Below are 18,917 nucleotides of genomic sequence, written 5' to 3' on the forward strand. Positions count from 1 at the left end.
TTAGAATCGCACACCTGCTGGGAATGTAACTAATCAGTTTTTTCTTTTGCAGTGAGTGGGGGGAAAAGGATAAGAGGTGTAAGAGAAGAACACTGGAGAGAGAGCTACAGAGAGAGATGTGTGTGTGTGTGTGTGTGTGTGTGTGTGTGTGTGTGTGTGTGTGTGTGTGTGTGTGTGTGTGTGTGTGTGTGTGTGTGTGTGTGTGTGTGTGTGTGTGTTGCTAAAAGTGTAAAAAGCCAATAAAGAAGCCTGGTTTTATTTAAACTACCCACTGCCCCACTGTTCTTCATTCCCCTGAACCATTCACTCTCCTACTCTCCTCTGCTGGTCCCAAGCCCGAATAAATGTGGAGGGTTGCGTTAGGAAGGGTATCCAGTGTAAAACATGTTCCAAATCAAATATGCGGTTCACAAACCAGAATTTAGCCAACAGGGTGTAAGTGGAAATTTGGCTACTGTTGGCCATAGATGTAGAGGTCAGGAAACGGTATGAAGACGGATGATTTACATTTACATTTACATTTGGGGCATTTAGCAGACACCCTTATCCAGAGCGACATACAAAAGTGCTTTGAGTCTCTAGCAATGAATAAATCTACACTGGTACACCAGATTACAAACTTAATATAAATATAACTCTTGATCCGCTGTGATGAACCCTAATAGGAGAAGCCAAAAGAAGAAGAAGACGACGTTATTTCCACTGGCTTGTATCAATCTAATTGTGATAGTTGAAGAAATTCCTGCCACCAAGTAAGCAATTATGCTGGAGATCACAGATGGCATGGTGGTATGATTCAAAACTGACACTCCCCTGATAATGTGGCAAACATTTCAGACAATAATGCTATTTTAAAGTAACATAAAAGACTTCATCCCTTAAGATAGATGTATTTATTTGTTTCCTTGCTTATTGTTTGCTTTACTTTATCATCTTTTTATATGTTTTTATGGTTTAATTTATTGTATTTAAAAGGGTCTCATTTATCAAAGCAGGCATAAAAGAATTATTACAGTAGTACATTTTGTGCATAAGACCCACCCATACACACTTATCACACATAAATGTGGAATAGACACACATTCTAACATATATTAAACACATTCTAATAGAATTTTAAGAAGTTTTTAAAGAGGCTAAAGCGATTAACTATCCATCAGTAAAATAATTTTAATTTTCTAAATAAAAGTTTATTTGGCACTTATGAGAAGATTGACAAAGCAAGCAAGCAAGCAAGAAAGAAAGAAAGTATATGTGTATGTATTCCATTACGGTACCTCAGTTACAGTTAAAATTCATCCTTAACATATTGCAGTGTGAGCAACATAAAGGAAGTCATGATGTGTCAATGTATTATTGGCCTGAATGTGTAATGTGCAATGTGTCCCTCAACAGTTTCTTTTTTGACAACCTGTAAATAAAATCCCCAGAATACTGGTCAATTAAACTGAAGTGAGCAAACAAAATCAACTCACTGTTCTCTCACAGGATAGTGTTTCCTTTTGGTGGTGCTAAAAACACATACCTGCATGTGCCAAGTTCAATCTGAATCCTAATTGATCATTAAATGTTTCTTTTATTATATTTCTCTTTATATTTTATCAGTGTCATCTGTCTACTCATTGTAAGCACAGAAGTACGTAATTACGCTCTTAATTATGCTGCTATGATAGACAGTGCCTGACATAAAAGCTCTGCAGATCTAGTTTACCTGCGATTACAGTTTTCTACCACTTGGGGTTTGTGGATATGCCAGGAGTTTATATACTGCATATGTACAACCTCACACCTCACAACCTCACAGCAAAACTCGATAAATCCCATTCAGTACATAGAAATGTGCACAATATGCTCATTTTTAGTCATGGGAATTTTAGTTGCTAGATATTATAAAGCTCAGGATTGTCATAGAAATATTTCCTTAGAGTGAGAATCTATGAGGACGATATTTTAGTGAAAGCTTTTTTTTATTTTTTAAATATTTTTAAAAAGCTACAACAGCTTTATAACTTGTTACATAAACACAGACATGTTTCATTTTCTGCCCTTTTATTGGCTTGTAACTGTAAATCTGTAAATGTATCTAATCCAATATTTATTATGCAATGATCTCCCAGAGTTTAATCAGGCTGATTAACAGAGTAAGTCTAGCAATCTCAGCAATACAATTCTAAGAGATCACAACCAACCCAGGGTAAGAGAGCATGTCCTTCTTTTATTTGAAGATGCACACTTAATAGTATTCAGTCAGTAAGATAACATTAAACTTTGCACAAGACACAATGTTGAAGCATTTCAGCTCAATTGTTTGGCTTACAAGCATTTATATGATCCAGTGAGTTTCCTCCCGAATCACCAGAGAATGAATGCATGAATCAGTGAATGAATGAATAAATTAATGAATGGATCTTCTGCAATGATGGATAAAATTCCATAATTCTTGTTCCCTGGGCTTCAATTCATGAGAATAAATATAGCACATTACAGCACAAACACAGACTCTTGTCAAAAGGCAAAAAGGCTTCATGTCTGACATGCAGGATTTAAAGGACAAGACCTCAGTTTTGTTTGGAAACACAAGCTAATGTCACATTCATCCAGCCAATAAACTAAACTCTCCAGGAAAATTCAGCCTAGCAACAATTCCTCCAAGTAAGAGAAAGCAAATTATTGGATTGACAGGACAGTGGTTTCATTTCGCTCACTCTGAGCTGAGGGACCTGTTTAGTATGCGGCCCCTTGCTCTCAGTAAATATCCCCAGTCCTTCATCAGCCTGAGCGACATAAGCTGTGTGCCTGGATCTGGCTCAGTCTCCATCTCTCTCTTGTTCTTACTTTATTTCTCTATTTATACCACTCTGGTACTCTCTCATGTATTCTGTTATTAAGTTTCGGATTGAGGCAATTTAGTGATTGTAGATTGCCTTGCAGTGTATGGATGCCATTATCCTACAGATTAAGTGAACCCATTGCATCATAGACACATGATGAAACTAACTATTAGTAACTTTATTGCTTTGTCATTTACTTGAAAATGCAGGGTTATTTGTCAGAATTTTAAAGATTCCTTATTTTGCCTATAGTTGTTAAAAAATTGACGCATTGTAAGAATTCAGTAAATATGCTTAACTCTATAATCTCTGATTGATTGCTCTCTGTCTGTCTGTGCAAGGACAGACCCTATTTTCAAATAAATCCACCACATTGGTCCATAGCCATAGATATCCACATATCCACACACTAATAGGCATGCACTGGAACACGCACATGAACATGCAGGCACACATCTATCTTGCTCTTCATGTGACGCTCAGTCTCTTCACCAACCCTCCCCTTCACTTCACTTCTTCTCTGATTGATGCCGATGGAAGAAGCATTCCTTCTCCTTTTCCTTCCCTCCCTCCTCCTGTCACTCTCTTCCTCCCTCCCTCCATCCACCCCTTGCTACCTCCCTCTAACCCCCCTCCCTTTGCGCTTTCTCTCTCCGTCTCTGCATCGCAACCACACTCGCTGGCTCTTCCTGAAGCACGGAGGGAAACAGATGCAGGCACTGGAAAAAGAGGAAAAGAGAAAGGAGACAGGAGGAAAAAGAGGGAAAGTTGAATCCAGGGGATGAGCGCAGGTGCATACTCGCAAGCACCAGACGGAGATGTTGGAGGTCCTACCTATAAGCCGTACCGTCCACTGAGGCAAGCTGGAATGACTTGGGTGAACAAAAGCGCACTGAAAACCCACTGTGGACTGCTCACTAGGAGCCGTCTGTGATTTCCCCTTACCCCCACCCCCTACACACACACACACACACACACACACACACACACACACACACACACACACACACACACACACACACACACACACACATACCTGCTTTGCTGCTAAACCACTAACTGGCTTCCAGTATGATTGCCTTGGCTCTCACTGGCTGATGGATACAGGAGCACAGAAAAAGGTAAGACTTCACTGTCTCCTGGTTCAGCTGCTTCAACCTCTTAAATGCTTTATTAATAATAATAATAATAATAATAATAATAATAATAATAATAATAAAAATAAAAGTGTACATTGTACATTTTAAATTTTTACATTTTATCCTGATAATCTTGCCAGATTGTTGCTGTAGTGATGCAGCATGTTAAATGTTTTTTTTTTACCTAAATATATTTCGACAGATGTTTAATATGCATTCGGTGAGGGTGCCCAGACAGCCAGGAGATCAGTAAGCATATTGCAGAAGCAGAACTCGTACTCGGTCTTAGTCAACTTAATGATTAAGGCTGCCAGCATAGTCTGCTAAGAAACTGCACCTACAAAATTACACAATTATGTTCTTGCCTACGTCTATGCAGGTATTTAATCTTTGTGTTGTCCTTCTTGACATTGATGTGGCTTGAATATAAAATGAATAAAGATTTCCTGAGAAGGTTGGGGGGATTTTAAGTTGGAAGCAGGTTAAAATGCAGCTCACATTTACAGGTTTATTCAAGAGGAAAAATTAAATATGAATACATATATTGGAGGCTGACACAGGCATTCCTGAAGCCCTAATTAAACTGCAAAAGTGAATTCTGTTCTTCACCCAATACCCGCATATAAAATTTACACATCCAAAATCCTTCACCCCATTAACACCGTTTTATTGAAATGCATTAACCTTTTGTGTAGCTGTTGAACAGTGAAAGTGCACATAGGCAATTTGAATGATAGCTCATTTTACAATTTTAAATGGTCATAATAACAGCTGTCTATGTCAAATAGTGTGTTAGTTGATAAGTTTTAGCCACAAGTTTATTGGTAAGTAATGCATATACAGTACTTACTTGAGTAAGTCTGCCAGCTTAAGTATTTCATCTTAAATCACAATGATTATATAGTAAAACATAAACACATGACCTTGGTGTAACCCCTGATGCTTCCCAAGTATTTTACTTGTATTTAAGTAACATCTTTAAGACTGAATAAAGCAGTTGTGGAACTCAATTGCAATAACACATGCTGACCTAACACAATACTTTTGATTTGGCTGTTGTAAGTTTCAGATAGTCTCTTGACCTGCTTTCTCTTTAAGTAAGCATTTATCTTTAAGTTTCAGCATATATGAAACAGGTATATGACTTGATATATGCCAGCTTTAGTAATTGTATATTACTCCAGTCTTATTAAATCTAGAGTTAGTGAAAGTGCTCCAGCATATTTAGCTCTAGCATGCCATGCAGATCTACGAAGTGCAGCCAATCTAAAAAATGTATTGGTTATTTATTTATTTGTAGATGGAAAAAAAAACCACTTTGTTTTGTTGCTTTATATAAAATGCAATTGGCAGCTGTTGTTTGATTCTTTTCTGACCGAGAAACAGATTCATATTAGCTCAAATTTTCAATATGAGTAAAAATCTTGGTCATAAGCAGCAGTAAGGTGGAGTGTATTCCATAAATTAACTGACAGAAAACATGTAGTAATGCCTAAATTATCTAAATAATAATAATTAACATTACAAAAAAAAATAATGTTATTATCTATAACTTATGTTTTAATGGTTTATAATATTTTGACTATAGAACACATGTACATACATGCTAGATGCAACAAATGTCAAGATAATTGTTTTTTTCCCTATTTTGGGTTGAATTAAAATAAAGCAAACTGATGATCTTGTGAGGCCATACAGCAAATTATTTAGCATGGAAAACTATATTGATTTTTTTGTCGGGTTTTGCCGGTTGAAATGGTGGTAATCCAGCTGCACCCCATATGCATTTATGATTAAAGCACTTAATGAAGTATACAGCTGTATATAGGTATAAAAGAGCACCTAGGTAGGTGTTATATAATATGAAATAATATGTGAAAATAAAAAAAAAATTCGTATAATATCTAAAAAAACATTTAAGACAGATATTCCTTTAGGCCTATTTTTCAATCTAAAGCAATGCAAGTTCTCCAGATAATCCTCCAAGGAGGAGGATGGTAGCAAAAGTCAGCACCACAGTGCTTTATGGAGACTGAAATTGTGCAGAGGTGTTTATTCCGAGGTGAATGTGCCTTTCTAAGAGCTTAGCTGTCCAGCCTTGTTGGCCAGATCATACATCACTCCAGTATAGAGCATGGTCCATTCATTTTACTTATTTTGAAGGAAGCATGTGGTTTCTGAAGCCCTTGGTGATGCCCTCAGTAGGAAAGCTATTAATGGGATAGTAGCCTAAACGTTTCTGGCTAGTTGTCAACATTTTAAACCTGGCCAGGCTACTGTACAAGTCATAATGTAGTTGGCTGTCCATTGTGATTCTGTTTCTGCTTTTATTCATGGATTTTATCTGAGAGAGATAGTTATCAGTCTGGACAAACACATCAAGCTGATTGGGCATGGCCTAAGGGAGGTCAGACACTAGGCTAAAAATATCATCATGACTCCATCTTTTTAGCATGTTGTGCCAAATAAGTCAGATTGTGAAAAAATTTGGAAGCACAGAATTTAAGTAAGGTAATGAATAACATTTAAAAAGAATAACCCTGAGATACTATTTAAGAGTTAATTATTCGTAAGTCATGATGTTTATTGTTTATTGGTATATAATAAAAACCTAATAAACTGGCAGTGACAGCTACCAACCCCAAATTGTTCGCCACAAGATTGGATATACACATTTGTATGGAATGTCTTTGTATTTGTGCCATTAAAATGTTATGGTTTGTCAATGTTGGAGTAAAGGAAGTCACATGGTCTGAACATAGCCCAGACTTCAACCCAGCTGAACACTTCTGGAACGTTGGCTATGTGCCAGGCCTCCTTACCCCAACATTAATTCTTGACCATAGTAATGCTTTTGTGGCTGTATGGGTAAATTCCTGCAGAGTGGAGATTATTATTAATTATTAAAATAATATAATTATTCATATTATTAACAGTAAAAAGGAGACTAAATTTGGAATAGGGTGTTCACCAAGCACCATATGAAGATGCTCAAAAGTCCATATACTTGTGGCTGTGTAGTGTAGATACATGCGTAGTTAGCCACAGTGAAAATTATGTTTAACAAGCATTACTCACTGACATTTATAGACTACTAAATGCTCCTTGTAATTTCTTTTAGGTTTTTGATGTATTCACACCTTACATCAGTAAAGACTAGACTATGGTTAATTAGTATTTTATGGCTGTGATTAATTCATGAGTAGTTATGACTGACCAGGTGGATCACTGGTTGATGTATACAAATGATCAGCAGGAATATATTTGCATGAGTTTATTTACTTTTAATTATTGCTTTTTCCTAGCATTCTACTATGAAAATGTTAATGTGCTTCAAACACTAGCAATGCATAACTATTACAATTACATTAAAAAGGCAAAATGAAATCCAAATAAGAAATGTGTTTGATTTTCGATGATTAATAATCATCGAAAATATATGTGAAAGCCCACAAAAAATAATAGAGGACATTATAGGGTCTACATCTGTATTCACAAATGTGTCCATTTACTACAAAATGTAGGGAATCATTGCAACAATGGTACCATAATAATAAATAAAGAAAGAAATGAATCATGCACACTGGAATGAAAAATGTCAAAGCATCTCTCTAGTAGCATGAAAACTTTCAAAGCATCTTTCTGCAAAGCGACAGTCATATCAACAAGATGATAAGCATGATGCTTTTGTTGTTTGTTTTTTTTTACACAGCACAATGTCATTGTACTTTTGTCAATTGTCTGGCAGATTGGAAGCAGTGCCAGTGGAAGCAGTTAGCACTGCAGTGCCATATAAAATCATGGTTCCAATAAACGCCCACACAGTATAAAACTTACTTATTACACAAATTATTGTGAAAGATTTTAACCAAGGTAAACAAGTACATTATTCAATGCTATGTATTTCACACTTACCTAGATATAAAGTATTTCAAAAGATGGCTGCATTATTTACTTGCATGAAATCTGTTATTTGTAAAGAAGTTTGGGTAATGAGGATGCAACATATATTATGTGTCCTGTGCATAATAAAGTAGTTCCAGTGCATTGGCATTCTGTAGATTTACATTCCTTGGGGTGCAATATTTTAACTTGCTCTCTACAGTATATGTTCATCAGTTTAACAGTAGACATTGATTAGATCTTTCACTACTGCCAGAAACTGATTAGAAACTGATTAATTGAGCTATTGACAATTGAGGGATTAGTGGTTTCTGGAATAACAAAGACATATGAATAAGGCATGATAATGTCAATGTTACAGGTCAAATTAGTGGCATTTTGGACAATGTTGTATTTGAACAAAAAAAAAGATTGGTATTATTCGCAGTTGGCAACTGAATATTTTATAACATGATGGCAAGATGTAGTCAGATGAATACATTAATGTAATTTGTATATATTTTGAAAGTTAACAAGATTTAATTATAATTTTATTTTGCCACAGAGAGAATAAAGATTTGCAGCACACTGTATGTTTGCATAATATGAAATTAAGTTTTGCTTATCATGACACGAACCATCATTTTGCAGATTAATCTTTATTTTTAAGTACCAAAAATTGTAATATTTAACTGCATTTTATATATCTTGTTTTAAATAAATATTATTTAAGATTCTCAATTTGATCCCCATGCATGAATCATATTGATTGTTTGATTGATTTTGGTGGAAGTTTTGGTGGATAACAAACAAATACAGCACTAAAATATCTTATCTCCTAAAACCATGCCCCCAAAAGTCATGCATAAACTGGAAACCACTCATCTTTTTTGTATATTAAATGTCCTGGCTTGAAACTAGCTGACCCCTACTTTTTCTTAATGAAAACAAACATCAAAATATTACTTTTTCACTTATTATTCACACAATATTTAGCAACTCAAGTCAAAAACCTCAATACATTTTTATGCAGGGAAAGTAATCTATATTCTGAACTAAGATGCACCTCTAAATTCAGGAAACTGCACCTCACATACATAGCAAAATATATTGCAAGAAATGACATTCATGTAGTAGATACAAATATTGTCTAGTAGCATAATTTTGTTGTACTGTAAAGTCACATAACACTAAGCTTTGTTTGGGTTTAAACTGTTCTATTATGGTGTAGATGGAAAGAGAAATAGTGTAGGGGTGATTCTGAAGGAAGAGTACAGTAAGTGTGTGGTGGTGAAGAGAGTTTCTGATAGGGTGATGATCGTGAAGCTGGAAGTTGAAGAGGCGATGATAAATGTCATCAGTGCTTATGCTCCACAAGTGGGTAGTGATATGGAGGAGAAGGAAAAGTTCTGGAGTGAGTTGGATGAAGTGGTAGAAGGTATACATAGGAATGAAAGATTGGTGATTGGGGTGGATTTCAATGGGCATGTAGGTGAAGGGAACAGAGGTGATGAGGAGGTGATGGGTAGGTATGGCTTTAAGGAGAAGAATGTGGAAGGGCAGATGGTGGTAGATTTTGCTAAATGGATGGAAATGGCAGTGGTGAACATTTATTTTAAGAAAAAGGAGGATCATAGGGTGACGTATAAGAGTGGTGGAAGGTGCACACAGGTGGACTATATTCTATGTAGGAGATGTAACCTGAAGGAGATTGGAGACTGTAAGGTGTTGGTAGGGGACAGTGTAGCTAAACAGCATCGGATGGTGGTCTTTGGAGGTGAAGAGGAAGAGGAGGAGAGTGAGGACTGAAGGAAGAATAAAATGGTGGAAACTGAAGGAGGAAGACTTCAGACAGGGGCTCGGTGGTGTTGAGGAGATGCTGGATGATTGGGCAACTACTGCAGAAGTGATTAAGGGAAACAACTAGAAAGGAACTTGGTGTGACATCTGGTAATAGAAAGTAATACAAAGAGATGTGGTGGTGGAATGAGGAAGTGCAGGAGAGCAAAAGGAGAAAGAGGTTGGCCAAATAGAATTGGGATCGACAGAGTGATGAGAAAAGTAGTAGCTGTATGAGAAGTTGGACACTAAGGAAGGAGAAAAGGATTTGTCTCCTTAGGCCAGGCAGGCAGAGAGATCAAGCTGGGAAGGATGTGCTGCAAGTTAGGGCAATAAAGGATGGAGATGGAAATGTGTTGACTAGTGAGGAGAGTGTGTTGAGAAGATGGAGGAAGTATTTTGAGCAGCTGATGAATGAGGAAAATGACAGAGAGAGAAGGTTGGATAATGTGGAGTTGGTGAAGCAGGAAGTTTATAGGATTAGTAAGGAGGAAGTGAGAGCAGTGATTAAGAGGACGGAGAGTGGAAAGTCGGTTGGACCATATGACATACCGGTAAAAGCATGTAGATGTTTAGGTGAGATGGCAGTGGAGTTTTTAACAAGATAGTTTGCCTGAGGAATGAAGAAGAAGTGTGCTGGTGCCGATCTTTAAGAACAAGGGAGATGTGCAGACCTGCAGTAACTACAGGGGAATTAAGTTGATCAGTCACACCATGAAGTTATGGGAAAGAGTAGTGGAAGCCAGGCTGAGAGAAGAGGTGACCATCTGTGAGCAACAGTATGGTTTTATGCCGAGAAAGAGCACCCCCGATGCATTATTTGCTTTGAAAATAATGATGAAGAAGTATAGAGAAGGTCAGAAGGAGTTGCATTGTGTATTTGTGGAGTTAGAGAAAGAGTACGACAGGGTGCCAAAAGAGGGAGTTGTGGTACTGTATGAGGAAGTCAGGTGTGTCAGAGAAGTATGTGAGGTGGTGCAGGACATGTATGAGGACAGTGTGCAGTAGAAACACTACAGCAGTGAAGTGTGCAGTAGGAACAACAGACTGGTTCAATGTGGAGTTGGACTGCATCAAGGATCGGCTCTGAGCCCTTTCCTGTTTGCAGTGGTGATGGACAGGTTGACAGACGAGGTCAGACAGGAGTCTCCATGGACTATGATGTTTGCGGATGATATTGTTATTTGTGGTGAGAGTAGGGAGCAGGTTGAAAAGAGCCTAGAGAGGTGGAGGTATGCGCTGGAGAGAAGAGAAATGAAATTCAGCAGGAGTAAGACAGTGGAGTGGTGCGGTTGCAGGGAGAAGAGATGGAGAAGGTGGAGGAGTTCAGGTACCTGGCGGTCAACAGTGCAAAGTAATGGAGAGTGTGTTAGAGAAGTGAAAAAAGAGTGCTGGCAGGGTGGAGTGGGTGGAGAAGAGCAGCATAAGTGATTTGTGATATTGGGGTATCTGTGAGAATGAAAGGGAAAGTTTATAGGACTGTGGTAAAAACTGCAATGTTGTATTGTTTAGAGACAGTGGCATTGAGTAAAAGACATGTAGTGGAGCTGGAGGTAGCAAAGCTAAAGATGTTAAGGTTTTCGTTGGGCGTGATGAGGATAGACAGGATTAGAAATTAGTATATTAGAGGGACAGCGCATGCAGGATGTTTTGGAGACAAGGTGAGGGAGGCAAGATTGTGATGTTTTGGACATGTGCAGAGGAGGGACATGGGGTATATCGGTAGAAGAATGCTGAGGATGGAGCCACCAGGAAGGAGGAAAAGTGAAAGACCAAGGAGGTTTATGGATGTGGTGAAGGAAGACATGCAGGTAGTTTGGTTGAAAGAGGCAGATGTAGAGGACAGAGGGGTATGGAGACTGCTGATCCGTTGTGACGACCCCTAATGGGAGAAACCGAAAGAAGAAGACTAATAAATTACATAAAAATGCATGAAAAGCTTTTTAATTATTGTATTATTTATTTAAAGTAGTAAATAAAACATTTATGACAAGTAATTCACAATTTTTGTTGAGTTTACAGTGCATGTACAATTCACCTTGAAAATGGGAACCATCAAAAGGAGAGAGTCAACACTTTAAGATTTTTTTTGTTACTCGTGAGGTGTCATAGAACGTAAAACCCCACGAGTATCGAGGTTGCACTGCATATATTATTATTATTATTATTATTATTATTAATAAATAATAATATAATAATAATAATAATAATAATCTTATTATTACATATATATTATGCTATTATCCTAATGAATCAGTTGTTTAGAGCTCAGCTATTTATAACTATTACTAAATAAATTAATGTTGTGTTTTCATTCTGATTTTAATGACATGGTGCTGCTGTTGCAGTGCTGCAGCTTATGGTGGACTCATCAATCCCTCTGGCTTTCATGGTTATGAACCATCCACAGCCTTGACCATATCACACTTCTCTTTTTTTTGAGAAATTTCCATTTAGTTCCCATGGAAACGCTTCGTAACTCATAACAAGATAGATGAAAAGACAGATATGGTGCTCCTAGAAAAAGCCAACGATGAGAGTCCACCTACTCAGAATTGAAACACTAGAAGCTCTCACCATAGGCAAAGAGCAGTCACTCACGACACATGGCATGTCTTCTTCTCTTGTTCGGTGCAGCTTAGCCACTTAGTAAGTCGAATCCATACTTCTCTACACTCTTCTCACTGTCTTTCAAATCCTTAACTCTGACAGGTTAGGCTATATAGGCAATATGAGGCTCTATTTTTTGCCTGTGCAAAAGTAGTTAGATTATGTATGCTGTACAATAAGAGTACATTAACTAACAGTAGGTTTTCATTGTATCTGGGTTGGTACAATCAAGGTTAGGTTTTGTAAAACAAATTTCCAGAATGGTGCATATGGTGTATCTTTAATTAGCTTTTAGAATAAAGTCTGTGAGCCTTCAGGTTCAGTTACATACCTTAAATTATTTTCAAAGATAAAAGATGCATCAAGTTACAAACGATGTACCCTTGGTGGTAATATCTATTTGTCAAGGGAAAGCACATTCTGGTACCTTTATTACTAAGTGTATGATGCCGATGGGATGGCTATTTTGGTAAGGTGACATTTTTTCCATTTGGTGCACGGTTGGTACTTTGAAGGAGTATATGCTGATATGGGTGGAGTGACACATTAGGGGTATGACATTTAAATCTACTAGAGCAGTGGTATTTATAAATCCAATTTTGTTCAAAATTGTGCTTGCTTAAACCCACCGTTTATCTAAAATATTTTCTGCAGATCTTGACTGTTAACATCATTCAACATTGACATAACCTTCACATAAATGGGCTTCTTTACTACGTAATTTATACATTTTCATCTTAATTTAGAATGCTAATTCCCACAGCCTACAATAATTACAAACCAGAAGGATGATATTTAACACAGTGCATACTCAGAGACACAATGGAAGCCATCCAAAAGACCCTTTTTAAACTGCTGCTCATGCTGCATCACAGGCTGTGTAACACCGTCAGAGAAAAATGTTATAGTCATATAACATATAAATGTTATAGTCATATATGGCTTGACAGACTACCACACTTGCCTTTGCTGCAATAGACAGGGGAAAGAAAGTATGCTGAATTTCCCAGCCATGCCTGGATCTATGGAACCCAATCTTCTTCTTGTAAAATGAAGATAAATTGTTTTATGAAACAACTAACAACCAAGCTGATGCACCAATACACATAGACCATCCTAAAAGCCAAACAATGAATACAATAAAACAGGTCAAATAGCAGACTTGTCAGATTTATTGCCTACATAAAAGTAAAGAATTAGCTATGTGCTAGAAGTTTACACAAGTAAACATCTAGAAAAGAGCAGGAGAAAAACAAATAGCATTTATTGTATTTAAATCACCCATCCATTAATTTCTACCTAGCTAAAATGTATATTCTTGCAGAACAAAAAATTAAAATGCCAGCTAACTGTAAAACATAATTTGCTCCCATGTAAAAGCCAGCAAACTGCATTATTGATTTAAACTGCACTAGAAATACTGCAGCACATCATTCCCATGACCGTGTAGATTATGACGGTACAATTGGGACGTATTTCTGAATTGTAAAGAAGCTTTTTATTCCATTGACTTTGAGTCAAACATTTTAAATATTAGTTTTAGTAAAATTAAAATTTTAGTACAAAACTAAAACTTTGACCTGTAAATTCATAACATGTGAAGTCGTTGAAAATAGAAGCTCTACATTTCATGGCATGTCCACTTAAGAAAATTCAAGATGAAATATTAAATTAACATCAAATGAGAAGCTACCTGGTAAAATGATTTTGTTATTGTGTAAAGGGTCTTCTAAAATATTTACTGCTGTAAAATTATATCATAACTGGTTGCTGCCATGTTTGCAGTAGACATTTTGCAGACTGACTGCTCCTTAAGGATAAATAAACACAAGTCACAGCAGGATGGATGAGGTCTTTTCCATAAGTGTAACCCTGACAGAGTTAGTGTGTGCTAGGGTTATTCAATATACCAATAACTAATGCAAGATGAAAAGCTCTGGTATAAAGCAAAAAAATCGCATGTTTATAGTGCCATTTTTTTTTAGTGGAGGTGACTTTCCAGAATAAATTTAATTCTGAGAGTCCACATATTTGAATGTAAGAATCAATTGACTCCTTAAAGTAGAACAAAGAGTAATTAATTTGCACAGGTGTAAGCTTTTTTTAACTGCATGATTTGATGAAGCAGTTTTTTGCAGGCTGGTAAATGTTTCTGTTAATTTGTCGTAATTGCAGTTTAATACTGTTTAACCAATCTTGAATTTAACCAAATTTCTTAGAGAATGTTGTTATTTGAATATTTTAGTGCATGTGAAAGGTCCGAACAGTAGCAACCTTTTGTTACTGGGATTCAAACCAATGAACTTTCAATAAGAAGTCCTTATCCATTGAGACACCACTTTCCCAGACTGACAAATAAAACCCTCATATAATAAACACCGTCTTTTAACATTCTTTTTGTTAATATGAAACAAATTATCCCCTAGCATAAATAACAGTTTTACATATTCTTGGCTTTTATATAGTTAGTTTCTACAAACATTGAGCTGAAATATTTTGCCATACCTGTAAAACATTAATGTAAAACTTGCCAAAGGTATGTTTCTTTAGTTGGATTTTCTAACCTTGCGATACAGTTAATTCAAGAGCAGGTCAATACTCAGTTCAATTGCTTTCAATTAGCCACAGTCCAGATTGAATTTCATGGAATTTCATGGTATGTTAACCATATTGATTTGGAATTATTTTGACCTACATATATACTGTATCATGAGTTAGCATATTCTCCAATTAGAAACAAAAACTTGTGAAGTGGAATGTGACACAACTACATGTATTTCATCCAAAACCTACTGTTATTGCCTAAGATGAAAGTTTGATGAAAATTAATAGCATTAAATTATCTAGTTTGTTTCTCATAATAATATACTATTATGTAATACATTGTCAGCTATTTTTTATCAAAGGTGGGAAGTTATGAAGTACAAATGATTTGCTACTGTACTTAAATAGATTATTCTGGTTTTTCTGGAGCTTTTCTTAATCTATTCTTTTTTTTTCACACAACTTTTTACATTTTTTCTGCTTGTCAGTGTCTAAAGACAACCTGTTCAAGAGCATGAATTAACTGTGTCTGATGAGAGTAAGATAAACTTGTTTTGCTCAGATGGTGTCCATTTTACGCACATTTTGTTACAATTGTTAAACTTTTGTATGTGGAATACTTAAGTGGAATTTAATCCTATGTCAAAACTGAAGAACTCAAGCAGAGTTGATATTCATCAGTGGTGTAGTACAAAAAGGAATGTTTTTTAGCTAGGCTGGAACGTCACAACTGTAAAAATGTTTAGCTTAATATGAGTAACAGAGATTTTGTGATAAATTGGTTACACCCAAAAGCTATTCATTATTATTATAATAATTCTTAGTATGATATGTGCTTAATTTGGTCTTCCATTTTTCTCTATGGTTTGCCACCATTTAGAAAGGGTTTGTGTGAGCCTGAGAAGAGAAACAGGGTAGTAACCATGCTGAAGTACTTAAACTCACACTCAGACTCGCTTGAGGGTGGAACTTGAGAATCTAATAATAATGTTTTTTTAGAGTCAACCTTTGTAAAGACCTAAGGTACTGGCTGCCAACATCACTGTTCACAAGACAGCAAGTGTCAAGGGCTCAGTCAAGTCCCATTAGGAATCTACTTGTTAATGTGGAAATGGTGCTATGCAAATGCTAAAAAGATTGCATCTCACTACACTGAGGAAGTTCAGTAATAAGGAAAGCTATAAGATTAAATAAACTATTAATATTAATATCTCAGTTTTCACTCCTACTGTATGACTGTTCAAACTGAAACTCCTGAGGCACAATGACTCACATGTTTACGCACAGTTGATGTGTTCCTATGGATTATCGTCCTATGGTTAAATTAATAATCTGAACACACACTGCTCTGACTAATTTAAAGCATTGTTAAGTACTAATCATGAATAACTATGCATGTGAGACCATATGTAATGCTTGCTGCAAAACAGACAGAGTTCAGAATAAATAAGTAGTGCCAACGATTTATTATTAGAACAACAACAGACCAAAATACAGACCAATATAAAAGAAAAGAGGAAGAGGTGGCTAAATAGGCTATTTTTTAATAGTAAATGTTCTCTCAACATATCAAAAATCCACCTTCTAAATTTTTAATTGTCTAAAGGCCAAAAGCAAAAGTTGTGGAAAAACATATATACCTATCTGATTAATAATTTAGCAGAATTTAATGGATTTCTCTCTTTACATACTGATTCTGAGTGGCAGCTCTTACCACCTACACTCCATCATCAATTCATAATATTTTAGATTGTTTATGCTAGAATAACCCAAGGAAATATATTATAAATTGCATTACATAATATACTGTATGTAACAAAGTCCAAATATATAATGAGTTACAACAAAATCTCTTTCTGGCAATGTAATCTACTTAAATTTTTGTAGCGTTTCCAACTAAGAAACTCTAAATTGCTCACACTTACCAAAGTAAGGAGTCTTACTAAGGGTCCCTGTAAGAAAGGATTCCTATTCAGCATCGCACAACCTGTGATTCAGCAGTGGTCATTCAGCAGTGGGCATTCAACATCGTACAACATGTCATTCAGCAGTGGGCATTCGACATCGTGCAACCTGTCTTTCAGCATTGGGCATTCGGCATTGCGCAACCTACCAAACAGCAGCTAGCAATTAACAACAAGAATCACACACAATCAATTCTAAACCCTGTACCGTGTTTTTACCGACACGCTGGGGCGAGTACAATCTCCTGATCAGCGTACTCCAGATAGTGAAATCCCTAATATGGTCCTTCGAGCTAGATAGAAAACCTTCCTAACAGTCTCCATGTCATTGCCAATGAATCTGCCTCAAAATATACATTTCATGAAATTTATTTTAAATAAAATGTGTGCTTAGACTGTTTACTTGTAATCTCTTCTACAAAAACATTTTGAAAAAAAGATAATGCTTGAGTATGTGTTTAACCTTCTTCAGGTTCATTACACTTGCTATAATTTTCCACATGTGCCTTTTTAGATTCTTCTGATATTTTGCAGATGAGAAAGCAATGTGGCATAAACGAAAATTCATGTAGAAAAGAAATTACACCCTCTCAGGACAGTATCAACATCATTTGGCACTTTGGTCCTCAGCAGGTCTTAAAATTAGGTAAATCTCCAGATTCTCTTAATTGTTTGATCATATAATGTATTATAAATAATGAAGTATTCAAAGTCTTCACAATTTTATAGTGAGGAACATTATCCTGAAATTGTTCCACAATTTGTAGAAGCAGTTTCTTTTTTTTTTTCAGATTGTTGAACCTCTGCCCATCTTTACTTCTGATTCTGGCGTTGAAATTATATAAAGAAATGGCTAGAAACCTTAAGAAACATTGTGAAGAAGACTGTGCCAAAATTCCTCCAAAATGATGTCAGAGACTGATAAAGAACATAACTTTAGGTTATTGCTTTGTAGTGGTTCTACAAGCTATCGTAAGAAGTACCTTGATCATACCATTATAAAGCAAGAAACCCAGTTAGGACAACTCCAAACCTCTACACTACAACTGCAACTGTGCACCTACATCATCTGAAGCAGTTCAGAATCAATATTTTCAATATAACAAAATGTAAATAAAATACAACCTACTCACCAGAGATGCATACTTATAATCTGCACCGCTCCTCAGAGGCTGTAATCCAGCTCAAATTCACTGGTCTGGAAGCGGAGATAAAACCCTTTACCTGGGCTGAGACAAGCTAGATAGCTTTGGGGATTGGCTGACCTCTTCTTATGATGTCTAGCTTTTCTTGAAAATTAATTTTTAAGTATGTCCAAGACCAAATAAATTTTTCCGTTGGCATAAAAAAGTGTAACTCAGATGTATTAATGTGTGCAGCATGCTACAAACATGTTTTGACAGTCGAACTTGGCTGTAAGAGTTTCCCTCTGACCAACCAATCAGAGGACGGAAAAATGCTGACGCTATTCTGGGCCAGCTAGCTGGCCCTGTGAGGCAAATATGAAATCTGATTGGTTAAAGAAACAGAGCTATTTATTTAGGAGAATATATATATATATATATATATATATATATATATATATATATATATATATATATATATATATATATATATATATATATATGTGTGTGCGTGTGTGTGTGTGTGTGTGTGTGTATGTGTGTGTGTGTGTGTTTATACATTACTAAAATCTCTCTCTCTTTCTCTCTCTCTCTCTCTCTCTCTCTCTCTCTCTCTCTCTCTCTCTCTCTCTCTCTCTCTCTATATATATATATATATATATATATATATATATATATATATATATATATATATATATATACGTATGTGTGTGTGTATGTGTTTTTATACATTACTGAAACCATTCTCAGCCCGGGAAAGGTTTTTTTTCCCATTTCCACACCAGTGAATACCACTGGCTTACAGCCTCTGATGTGGCAGTTTTAGTGTAGAGCAGTGGTCCCCAACCCCTGGCCCGCAGACTGGCACCGGTCCGTGGGTCAATTGGTACCAGGCCGCACAGAAAGAATACATATTTTTTACATTACAGATATTTATTATCTGATTCTGAACGATGTTTTATTTTGGAAAAAATTTATGGATTC

The 18,917-nt window shown here is 36.2% G+C and overlaps 1 protein-coding gene across 2 annotated transcripts in view; it reads left to right on the top strand.

The window, feature by feature from the left end:
• Positions 1-3,471: 3,471 nt before the first annotated feature.
• frmpd3 (FERM and PDZ domain containing 3) overlaps positions 3,472-18,917 on the top strand; it is a 147,459-nt gene continuing 132,013 nt past the window's right edge. For both annotated transcript variants that reach the window (XM_083560163.1, XM_083560166.1), the window contains exon 1: positions 3,472-3,952. The gene's annotated coding sequence lies outside the window, so the exon portion shown is untranslated. The remainder of the gene's footprint in view (positions 3,953-18,917) is intronic.

Source organism: Silurus aristotelis, assembly GCF_946808225.1.
Source record: "Silurus aristotelis genome assembly, chromosome: 14".
In the NCBI taxonomy this organism is placed as follows: domain Eukaryota; kingdom Metazoa; phylum Chordata; class Actinopteri; order Siluriformes; family Siluridae; genus Silurus; species Silurus aristotelis.